Below are 12,345 nucleotides of genomic sequence, written 5' to 3'. Positions count from 1 at the left end.
AGACCTGAGAGATCATCTAAACGGGCGCAAAGATCCACTGCGAAGATGCAAGCCTGGAATTGTCATTAATGATAGCCAATTTCAGGCAAGAGCCCCAGTAGACCCAGTTCAGGATAGAATTGATCAACTAGAAAAGGCATTTAGACTTTTGTAAAATGAGCGAGTTCGAAGTCAGGACGAGGATTCTGATGAGGAGCTTGAACCATTCGCTCCCCATATTTCCAACACTCCATTTCCTCAAGGGTTTCGGACTCCTCATGTTCCGCCTTTTGAAGGGAAATCCGACCCGTACAGTCATTTGAGCACATTTAACACCATAATGAAAGCAATTAATGTGGGTTACGAGCTCAGATGCGTGTTATTTCCAGCATCGCTTACAGGACCAGCAAAAAACTGGTTCAAAAAATATAAGAGACATTCAATCACTTCTTGGGATCAACTATCAAAAGATTTCAAGAAGCAGTTTAGAGCCATGATCAGGGTAAGACCCGAGGCATCGACCCTGACCAACGTTCGGCAACAGCCAAGTGAAACGTTGAAGATCTACCTTACAAGGTTTAATCTGGAGGTCGCCCGAGCTCGGGATGTAGACGACAGCGGTCATCTAATGTCCATCCAAGCTGGGGTAATGCTGGGAAGTCCCCTCTAGGATGATATGCAGAGAAAGCCTGTGAGGTCCTTAACCGAGTTTAATAGACGAGCTCAGAGGTTTGTCAATGTAGAAGAGGCGAGGTCAACGCTGAATATGACCTCTCAGCCCATAACTACAATGATAAACGTAAACTCTGCGTCGACCTCGGCGGGCCCATCAGCCTCGAAACCCCCTGCAGAAAACCCTTCCAAAAGGAAGAAGAATGAAGGAAGTAACCCCGAGGTGGAAGGGGGAAAGAAGAAGAAAGGGGAAAGGTATTTCTCCGTATACAAAGTGTACACCAAGCTCAACGAGTCTCGGGAGAATATATACCTGGCTAATGAAAACCAGGTCCCTTTCAGGCGTCCAGACCCCATGAGAAATCAGAAGTCCAAGAGAGACTCCAGCAAGTACTGTCGATTTCACAGAGATACTGGGCACATTACTGATGAATGCAGGCAGTTGAAGAACGAGATCGAAGGACTGATCTCGAGAGGATACTTCAGACAGTATGTCAGGAACCATAATAATAATCAGGCTTCTACTAGCCAGAGGGCAGCTGCACCGCTGCTTGCTCAAAACAGTAATTCCCGAGCTAGAGAAGAAGATAGGCCCCCTCCGATTGATGGAGAAGATGTGATAACCATCTCGGGCGGGCCTCATCTCACAGGATCGGGTAAGAATGCCCAAAAGCGATACGTGAACGAGCTAAAAATTGGGGACGGGTCCCCTTATGAACCCGAACCTAGAGCTCCAAAGTGCCAAAAGATTTAATCTTAGCCAATAACCTTTAATGAGGACAATGCGTCCCATGTTCAGTTTCCCCACAATGACCCACTGGTCATCACTCTCTAGCTCGCGAATAAGAGAGTTCACCGAGTTCTCATTGATAATGGGAGCTCAGTGAACATTCTCTATAAGGCCATCTTAGAAAAGATGGGACTCGCGCTTCGAGACCTAAAAGCTTGTGCAACGACATTATACGGTTTTTCAAGAGAGGGGATTGCCTGTATGGGGTCCATTGAACTCCCTGTAACCTTGGGAGACTACCCAATCTCGGAAGACTCGCCCTAGTTGGGCTGGGGGTAGTCTCATCTGTAAGGCATTTGGCCATCAAGTTCCCAACTTCTAGTGGCATCGGGACGTTGAAGGGAGACCAGTTGACCGGGAAGGAATGCTATAGCATTTCCATAAGAGGAAAGAAGCAGGCGAGCGCACAAGCGCTCGTCATTATTCAGAACAAGGACAGGACAGTCCTGGAAATATATGAAGAAATCGACCCAAGAGTGGAGGAAAGAACTGATCTCGAACCATTGGAAGAGCTCGAAGAAGTCAGGCTCGAAGAATCAGACCCCCCGAAAATGGTAAAGGTCGGGAAAAACCTTCACGAAGAAACCAAATAGCAATTAATTTTCTTTTTGAAGAAGAACCAGGATGTCTTCGCATGGTCACATTCGTACATGATAGGAATAAGTCCAAATATAGTGAGCCACGCGCTAAATATCGATAAAAGCTTCCCGCCGAAGCAACAAAAGCGAAGACAACTGGATGACGATAGGAAAAAGGCCCTAAAAGAGGAAGTCAACAGGTTAAAAACAAACTGATTCATTAGGGATGCTTTTTACCCCAATTGGGTAGCCAATCCGGTGCTGGTCCCGAAGCCTAATGGGACATGACGAACCTGCATTGATTACTCGGACCTCAATAAGGCCTGCCCTAAGGACTGCTTTCCTTTACCACGGATCGACCAGCTCGTGGATGCCACGGCAGGGCATGGACTAATGTCATTCATGGATGCCTATTCTGGATATAAGCAGATTGCCATGCATGCCCCTGACCAGGAACATACGAGCTTCATAACAGATAAAGGGTTATATTGTTATAACGTCATGCCATTTGGGCTCAAAAATGCTGGAGCCACTTACCAACGGCTCGTGAACATGATGTTCTCCGAGAAAATAGGGAACAACATGGAATTTTATGTTGATGATATGTTAGTAAAATCTCAACTTAACAATAACCATGTTGATGACCTCGAAGAATGCTTTGCCGTGCTCAGGAATTATAACATGAAGCTTAACCCTCAGAAGTGCTCTTTCGGAGTATCTTCAGTAAAATTCCCGGGTTTCATTGTAAATGCTCGAGGAATAGAAGCTAATCCAGGTAAGATCCAGGCCCTGATAGACATGCCTTCACCTCGAAAACACAAAGATGTCCAGAGTTTGACTGGCAGGATGGCGGCACTAAGTAGGTTTATATCAAAATCTACAGACCGTTGTCTTCCGTTTTTCAACCTGTTGAGGGGAGGCAAGAAATTTGAATGGCAGAGGAATGCGAGTTGGCTTTTCAGGAACTCAAGAAACACCTCGCAGAACCTCCTATCTTGTCAAAACCCATTACGGAAGAAGTTCTATACTTGTATCTTACTACGACCGAGCACGCCATAAGTTCAGTACTCGTGCGAGAGGAAGAAAAAGTGCAAAGGCCCGTGTATTACGTCAGTAAAAGGTTACTGGGGGAAGAATCAAGATATCCCTTGATGGAGATGCTAGCTCTCAACCTAATTCACTCATCTCGAAAGCTTCGACCCTATTTTCAAGCACACCCCATCCATGTACTAACTAATCAACCACTAAGACAAGTCTTGTCCAAACCAGAAGCTTCAGGTCGACTTCTTAAATGGGCCGTTGAACTCGGGCAATTCGAGATCACCTATCATCCAAGGACGACCATTAGGGGGCAAGCCTTGGCAGACTTCATAGTGGAGTGTACTGTCATGACCAACGATGAAGTTATAACCCCGGCCCACGAGCTGTGGAAACTTTACGTTGATGGGTCATCTAATGAAAATGGATCGGGGGTAGGAGTAATTTTGATCACTCCTACAAGAAGCAGATTTCACTCTACCTTGAGATTTGACTTCAACGCGTCAAATAACGAGGCCGAGTACGAGGCTTTACTGGCGTGACTTCGTATAGCCAAGGAGTTAAAAGCTAAAGCAATACATTGCTACAGCGACTCCCAGCTAGTGGTTAACCAAATCTTGGGAGAGTACCAGGCTCGTGGTACGAGAATGGCAGCATACTTAGAAAAGGCAAAATCAGCATTGGAACATTTCGAGTTCTATGCGATAGAACAGGTCCCCCGAGAACAGAACTTGAATGCGGACGCCTTAGCCAGGCTCGCTACCTCTACCGAGAATGACGAACTGAATGTCGTACCAATTGAACTTCTCTCGGCACCTAGTATTGACGAGCCAAAGTAGGAGGACGTGTGTATGATCAATTTTGAGCCTACCTGGATGACTCCGATAGTTGAATATCTCGAGACCGGCATCCTTCTGGAAGAACGGACCAAGGCTCGAAAGTTGATGTATCAAATCCCTCATTATACCATTGTAGATGGAAGGCCGTATAGAAGAGGATATTCCATGCCACTACTCCAGTGTGTGACTCCACCCGAAGCTAAGAAAATCATAGAAGAAATTCATGAAGGGTTCTGTGGAGACCATACTAGGGGGCATAGCTTGTCCAAGAAAATCATACGCCAGGGATACTTCTGGCCATCCATCAAATCAAACTCGTTCAACTACGTAAAAAGGTGTGATAAGTGCCAACGATTCGCCACAATTCCTCAAGTTCCAGCGTCCGAACTAACTATGATGACCTCCCCATGGCCATTTGCGGTATGGGGAATCGACCTCATAGGCTCCCTTCCGACAGGCAAGGGCGGGGTAAAATACGCAGTAGTCGTCATAGATTACTTCACAAAGTGGACAATAGCTGAACCTTTGGCAACAATAACCTCCAAAAAATTCCTTGACTTTATGGTGAAAAACATCATATGTCGATATGGGATGCCGAGGAAGATTGTGTCCGATAACGGAACCCAGTTCGACAACCATCTGTTTACCAACTTTTGCGAAAAAAATGGAATAATAAAGAGCTTCTCGTCAGTGGCCCATCCCCAGGCGAATGGCCAGGTCGAAGCTGTAAACATGACTCTAAAAATTTTGTTGAAGAAAAAGTTGGAAGAAGCTAAAGGAAGATGGCCCGAAGAATTGCCCCAAGTCCTATGGGGATATAGGACCACGGCCCGTACATCAACAGGACATACCCCGTTCTCTCAGGCGTACGGTTGCAAGGCTATGTTGCCAATCAAGGTCGAAATTCCCACAATTCGAGCCCTCGCTTATGATCAAACCTCGAACCACTCTCAGCTCAAAGAAACTCTTGACCTGATCGAAGAAAGAAGGAACGAAGCTCAATTAAAAAATGCTTCATACCAACAGCGAGCTACCCGGTACTTCAACAAAAGAGTTCGGGGTCAAAAATTTGGCGTGGGAGACTTGGTGCTAAGGCTTGTATTCTTGGCAACACGGGATCCAGCAGCTGGCGTGCTCGGGCCAAATTGGGAAGGACCCTATCAGATAGAGTCAGTCATCCGACCCGGTGTGTACAAGTTGGAAAGATTGGATGGAAATCTAGTACCACAAGCATGGAATGGCGAACACCTACGACCTAACTATCAGTAGTATAGGAAGCATGTCTCCTATAACCATTCTTGTTTATCTGTACTATTTTTCTAGTTTTGGATTTTTTCAAATAAAGTTTGATTTCGTTTAATATGTTGTATTTTTTTGCAATCTCTCTTAATTTAATAACCTATGGTCACACTCATAGGATATTAAGGGGCATCTATGGTACATATAACATTAGCTTGAAAAAATAAAATAGCATATACGAAACGCATATAACTGTTTGGATATAACCAAACTGTCAAAAACATACAAGGGTTTGGATATAACCAAACTGCCAAAAAGATAAAAATGTTTGGATGTAACCAAATATGCAAACTAGATTAAAAATATAAGTGTATGGATTACAACCTAACACGGCCTTAATAGGTTTGGAACAAACCAGCTAAAAACTAATCGGCAGTAGGTTGGAACATAACCCACTTCGTGCTAAGTCGAGATCGAGGCTGGAGTATCTTGCAAAACAATAGTTTCAACCTCATAACCTCGGAGAGATACTCGAGGACGAGAAAAAGCAAGTAAAAAGTAAGACACAACTAAACCATCTGCATTACACGCCATATAAGTACTTTCGGGTGCATGGTAAAAGTAATATCCGACCTTGACAAATAACGAGATCGGAAGTGGATAATTTGAGCAAACTGTGCATGAATGCATTGAACCTCGAGCTTAAATCCAAATTATGTTTGTATGAATAAACAGGCATATATGACACTTTAATTTAAATTGCACAAAGTATTTCGGCTCAAGAAATGTAAAGAAAATATATTAAAGTTCAAAAAATTAATACTAGCTCCTTCACGAGCCATAAAATTGTCTCGGCCCCATGGGCATAAAAACAAAAAACAAAATACAAGGACTTTTACAAAAGATTCAAAGGGACACAGCCCCGAAGCAAGAATTAAGAAGGAACATTCTCCTTGGCCTTCTCAGCATCAGCGTTCCCTCCGGCTTTCTCCGCCTCATCTCGGGCAGTCTCCTCATCATCCAGCCGAGCCTGCCATTGAGCCACGAGCTTCGCTTCAAGAGGGCCTAAGAAGCTGGTGTCGAGGTCGACATTGTTGGCCCAGATTCTATACATGGCCATGTCAACTGCCTGGTCCTTCTTCTCCTTAAACTCCTCGAGAAGACGACTCTTTTCACCTTCCATGAAATCGAAAGTGGCAGCCTTCTCTTCTTCAAGCTTGGCATTAGTCTCCTTAACCCGGACATTCTCCTGTTCAAGCTCTGCGAGCCAGGTATTCAGCTTCTCAAGCTTGGAAGACTTAGCCCTCAGCTCCTCAGCTCCTCTCTCCACTTTGGCTTTTGTTGCCTTGAGCTCGTCGTTCAGTTTAAGCTGAAGATCCTTCGCCTCCTGAGCATAGGACCTGCTTGAGTGGATCTCGTTGTTCAGCTTATAATTGAGCTGAGCAGAGACAGCAAGAGCCTGGCATACAAAGAAATAAACATTAGCATATGGACCGACTGTAAACATAGCTGATAACTAGAAAAAATAGGTTACCACGGCAGTAAGCTCGACACTCTTCTCGTAAAGTGTATTGCAGTCTCGGGCGTTGTTCAAAAACTGCCAATGAGGACCGTCAAAGCCACTAAAGCTCTGGCCCACTCAAGACAGAATGTCTGAGCCCAGCGTATCCCCATGGGGTCCAACAGCATTGTAAACTACATACTCATCGACGTGAGTAGAAACTGACAACTTGCGTGTTGTGGAAGTCGATGGTTTTTTCGGAGGTGGGTCGAGTGTTGAGTGAACCATGATGGGAGGTTGGAGCCCGACCGTAGTGGACGCTCCGACCTGAGGAGTCAGCTCCACAGCTAAGCTCGTAGCAGCCGGAGCTGGTGGAGGAGGTGTCTTTTCAATCCTCTTAAGGACCTTGGCGGGACGCTCAGACTTCCGTGAGCCTCTCGGGCGTTTGCTTCTTTTGGCCCCGCCACTCTCCAAGATGTTATCAAGGTTGGAGTCCATCTTGCCAGCACAATCACACCATAATATGAGTTATCAAAAAATAAAGTAACTCGGCATAATGCAAACACACATGGGTTAAAAAGACAAGTGGAGAGAAACCTAACTGGAACTCTCCCCCGAGCTTGTGCTCGGCGACCGAGAAATTCCCCCATCTTCAGAAGAGGCGAAGGGAGTACCTTCCCTATAGGTGGACGTCAACCTCGAAAGGTCCCTATAGTCGTTGGTCCCATATTGGATGGCTATTCCGTTCCATACCTCATTCAAGCTATACATGGTGTCATATTTCCCAAGCCAGCTATCGAACCTATGTACCCGCTCATTTACCCAAGACCATACATAAAAATGGTTCCTATCATCCTCACACAATATTAATCTATCGGGTTTATACTTTAGTAGTGAGGGGGACCACATATTCGAGCTAAGGATGATTGTACCTTGTTCATCTGAGCCCGAGCTTGAGGCCTCGTCGTTGGCCTTATTCCCCGATTGTGGACTCCTATGGCGAGCTGGAGATGGAGACCTCGCATCTCTCCTCGGGGGGAGATTGCCGATTGGCAGAGGCACGAGCTCCCACCGCTCATATTTTTTATTAGACCAGTCTGATGTAGACTTATCTTTCTCTAAGAGCCCACACGCCTGGAGCTTGTCTTCATGCAGGAGATAGGAAAGGGATCTCCTGCCATAGGGAAGTTGAAGCAGAGCCTCTCTGTGCTCCTTCATCTCCTTGGTAGGGGTAGGGCGATGGTAGTTGGCTGGAAAATCAAAATGCATTTCAACTAAGTGCGAGCCTAAGAACAAATTTCGAACACAAAAAAAAAGGAGGTTGAGATACTTACGAATCCGTCTGAACGAATAAAATCGAGACGGGGCTAGGCCATCTGTCCAAAAGAAGGCCTTTTTGAAGTCAGGAGGATGATTGGGAAGATCCTCAAACATCTTCTTCTCCTTCGGATAGCTCGAGAGGCAGTAGAACCCGTCTCCTCCCCGAGCTCGGGAGGGATTGCTTTTCAAGCAAAAGAGATATAAAATCTCTTCTGGCGAAGGCCCCTTCCATTTCAGCTCGTGGTACAGCGACCTCAGGGCAGACAGGACCCTGTAAGAATTGGTGTTGAGCTGGAAGGGGGCCAACCCAACGAAGTCTGTGAAGTCCTTGAAAAAAGACTTCAAGGGCAGTATCGCCCCTGCTTTCATACGCTCCTGGCTCCAAGCTGCATATCTCAGCTTGCTGTCAGGATTTCCATCTCCTAGTGCGCGGCAGCTCCGCCTTGCGAGGTCGGGGCTCGTCACCTCAGCGAACCTGATAGTCCTATGCCGTGAAAGGCTAGAATATCGGTTATCTAGCCTAGTGATGTGACCGAGCTCTAGTAATGCTCGGCCTCGAAAAATTCTCTCCTCGGCTGTGAGGTAGAAGGTTCCCCCATCAGTGAAAATTGAAGCTCACCGGGTTTGAAAGCGATTGTCACTTTGAGCATAGGATCTAGAGGGATTGGTCTAGGCTCGATGTCCGGATCTGGATGAAGGGCAACCCTTAGTCTTTTCCTTTTCCCTTCTTCGGCTTCGTCAATCTGACATCGGAAGTGGTCTCGAGTGTCCTCTTGCTCACGTCTCAGTTCGTATTCCTGGATTAAGCATTGGTTCTGAGTGAATGGAGATTCTGGGCTCGAAGCTACTGGCGAGTAAGGAATTGCGAGCTTTGACCCCCACCACTTTCTCGAATTCTGCAGCATCTTACAAGAAAGTAAAGGGTGAGGGCCAAGCGAGCAAGAAATAAAGAGATAAATAGTACCTAAGCTCAAATGATTGAGACTGCAAGGCAAGCTCAATCCAAAAGGTGAGACCCGTCTCAAAGCGTGTAATCCACCGAAAGGAAGGAAGGTGGATCAGTTATGAAAAGTCCCAAAATATTAGGGAAAAATATGGTGGTTGTCTAAAAGGTGATATTTTTGGGAATCGTGCATTCCTTAAAAAACCTTGATTTTGTACCCAATATCTTGGTGTGCAAGATATGGTTCCTAAAATTTGAAAACCCAGAAAGGGAACCATTTTTGGACCTTCTTTCGCAGAAACTGGGTTTGAGTCTAATGACTATCAGTCGAAGCACCCTAATCCTAATGCACAAAACTAGCATAAATCCTAGCACTCACGGTGTAATAGAGGCAAAAGCATACAAAAAAAAACGTACATGTATAACGTAAAAAAGCCATGAACCGAAAACTTACACAATGCAGTCGAAGGAAATAGAAAAATGGATGAGCGAACGAGCGGTTGCAAGTGCGACCTCACTGAGTCGAAGAGTCCAATGTTACTTTGTCTACTCGGCTTCGAGAACATGCAAGAAATGGGCAAGGAGGGTTCTGGTTTTTTCTGTCTTCCTTTTCTCTCTGAAATGAATGTGGGAGTAAAAGAGGAAGACGACTGGAGTTCAATTTATAAACCCGTGAGAATGTAAAAGGCAGGATTAATCTAGGCCACTGGCCAGATTCCATATCAAATCCGACGGCCAGGAATAAATGACATGATGGTACCATAAAGGTGGCAGGCGAATGATCATGGGCAGAGTTTCAAGGTACTCGAGTACCTTGAGTAAGCAATACCCAGCTGACGCGTGTCCATACTCGAGTGTGTGACGGAACGGTTCCCGAAGGAAGTAGTTCAAAAGTTTCCTTCTCATAGGTATCGAACTAATACTTTTGAGGGGGCAAAATGTTACACCCAGATTTTGAGACCCGAGATTGTGATCTCGAAAGCTGGACTCGTCAATTGCGAGCTCGAAATATCTGAAACGCATGTGCATGACCCAGATGTTGAACCCTAAAATCAAGATGGCAACCTCGAAGACATTTTTAACCTCGAAGTTCTTTCTGAGCTCGGGATATGCCCGATGTCGAGTGTCTGCAGATCAAGTAGTCCGAGCTTGGCATGAGTATAAGCTCGGAGTGTGATAGCCTCGGTGGTATTTACCCGCTCCAAGCTGGTCTTGGGGAAAGGTACCTAGCTTATAACTTATCTATAGACCTGGACCGGCATGATGCTGATTGCCGACCTCGAACAACTTAGTGGGTCATCTGATGAGACGCAATCCACGCATTTAAAAGATATTTATTGTTGTAACTTCCCAACATTAAAGGGATATTAACTAGTCTGTTATATGCCCCCTGGTCTTCAGGGGACGTTTCCTTGTATATAGGAGTTACATAATTTAATATCATTATTTCCATTAATAAATAGGAGTATCTTCCCGAAATATGTGGGAACGAACTCTGAGAACCCTCTATAAATAGAGAGATCATGAACATTTGTAAAGGAAGGATTTTTGATATCTTGAGAGAATTTTTGGAGAATTCATCCCTGGAGAATTTCTTGAAATTTCCAAAGTCTTAATAAAATTGACTCGTGGACTAGGCAGAGTTAACTGCTGAACCACGTAAAATTCTTGCTGTTTTTTTGTATTATTCATCTACGCCATATTTCTTGTTGTTTAATTGCTCTACATTTTAAGTTGACGAAAAACGGCGTCAACACTCACCAACTATTCTAGGAGTCTCCTCTTGAGGCTCTCTAGTTTGAGTTGGTTCCAACTTGTTGTCATCACATGACATGTTCTCAAAGAACTCAACCTCTCTAGATTCAATTATTACATTAGACTCCAAGTCTAATAATCGATAAGCTTTGCTATTTTGGGCATAGCCCACAAATGCACATCTTATAGCTCTTGGACCCAACTTGGTCCTTTTAGGATCGTTGCTCTTCCAATAAGCAAGATACTCCCACACTTTAAGATAACCAATGTTTGGTTTCTTTCCTTTCCATAACTCATATGGAGATATATTATTTTTCTTCATGGGAATACGATTCAAAATATGACAAACGGATAGCAAGGCTTCACCCCATAAGCTAAATTTCAATTTAGAATGTAATAGCATAGCATTAATCATCTCAATATATGTTATATTCTTTCTTTCCACTATACCATTTTGTTGTGGAGTATAAGGGGTTGTACATTCATGAATTATTCCATGTTCCTCACAAAAAAAATTAAATTCATTTGAAAAATATTCACCACCCTTATCACTTTCAAGTATTTAATTTTTCTTTCAAGCTGATTTTCAACTTCCGCTTTATACACTTTAAACACATCAAATGCTTCATCTTTATTTTTAAGAAAATATACATATGTGAACCTAGAGCAATCATCAATGAAAGTAATAAAATATCTACTTCCTCCTCTAGTCAACATTCCATTAAGTTCACATAAATCACTATGTATCAAATCTAACAACTTAGAGTTTCTTTCAACACTAGGAAAAGGTTTCTTTACCATTTTAGATTTAACACATAATTCACATTTTTCATGCTCGACATTATCACAATCAATTAATCCACATTTGACAGTCCTTTTAATTGTGTTAAATCCTATATGTGCAAGTCTAAATGCCACAAAGTAATAGAATTTGAGTCAAGCATATAACAAGAAAAAAGACTTTATTGTCAATGAAAGTACAAAGTTTAAACATGCCATCACAAGCATATCCCTTTCCAACAAAAACATTGTCTTTAGATAAAATAAGCTTGTCGGAATCTATCACAAATTCCCAGTTTGCCAAGTAAATTGTCACTCACAAGGTTTCTACTCATTTCCAGTACATATAAAACATTAGTGAGTAGAACCTTCTTGCTGGATGTGAAGAACAAGTCAATAGTTCCCTTTCCTTCAACTTTTGACCTTTTCTCATTGCCCATTGGAATCGCATGCCCTTCCTTTGAAGATTCAAAGATCTTGAATATAGATCTATCATAGGTTACATGAATGGTGGCACAAGTATCATACCACCACCCACTCACCTTTCCATGAATGGCATTGACCTCACTTAGTGTGACCACTAGCTCCTCTTGTTTCACTTAGTGTGGCATTGACCTTTGTTTCATTGTTTTGGCTCCTCTTGAACCTACAATCCCTAGCAAAGTGGCCATTCTTGCCACACACATAGCAAGGTCCCTTGTAACTCTTGAATTTCCCCTCATTCTTCTTGGGCCCCAAGGGTTTTTGGCTCTTGCCCTTGTTCTTGCCATTTCCCTTGCCTTTGTTAGAAGGATTTTCCACAACATTGGCCTTAGAAGTCTCTCCATTGGACTTCTCATTATTGAAATCTCTAGAACGAGATTCCTCCTCAATTCTCAAGTGTTTGAGAATTTCCTCCAAAGAAATCTCTT

Source organism: Humulus lupulus, chromosome 6, assembly GCF_963169125.1.
Source record: "Humulus lupulus chromosome 6, drHumLupu1.1, whole genome shotgun sequence".
NCBI classification, from domain to species: domain Eukaryota; kingdom Viridiplantae; phylum Streptophyta; class Magnoliopsida; order Rosales; family Cannabaceae; genus Humulus; species Humulus lupulus.
This window is presented reverse-complemented; position numbering follows the sequence as displayed.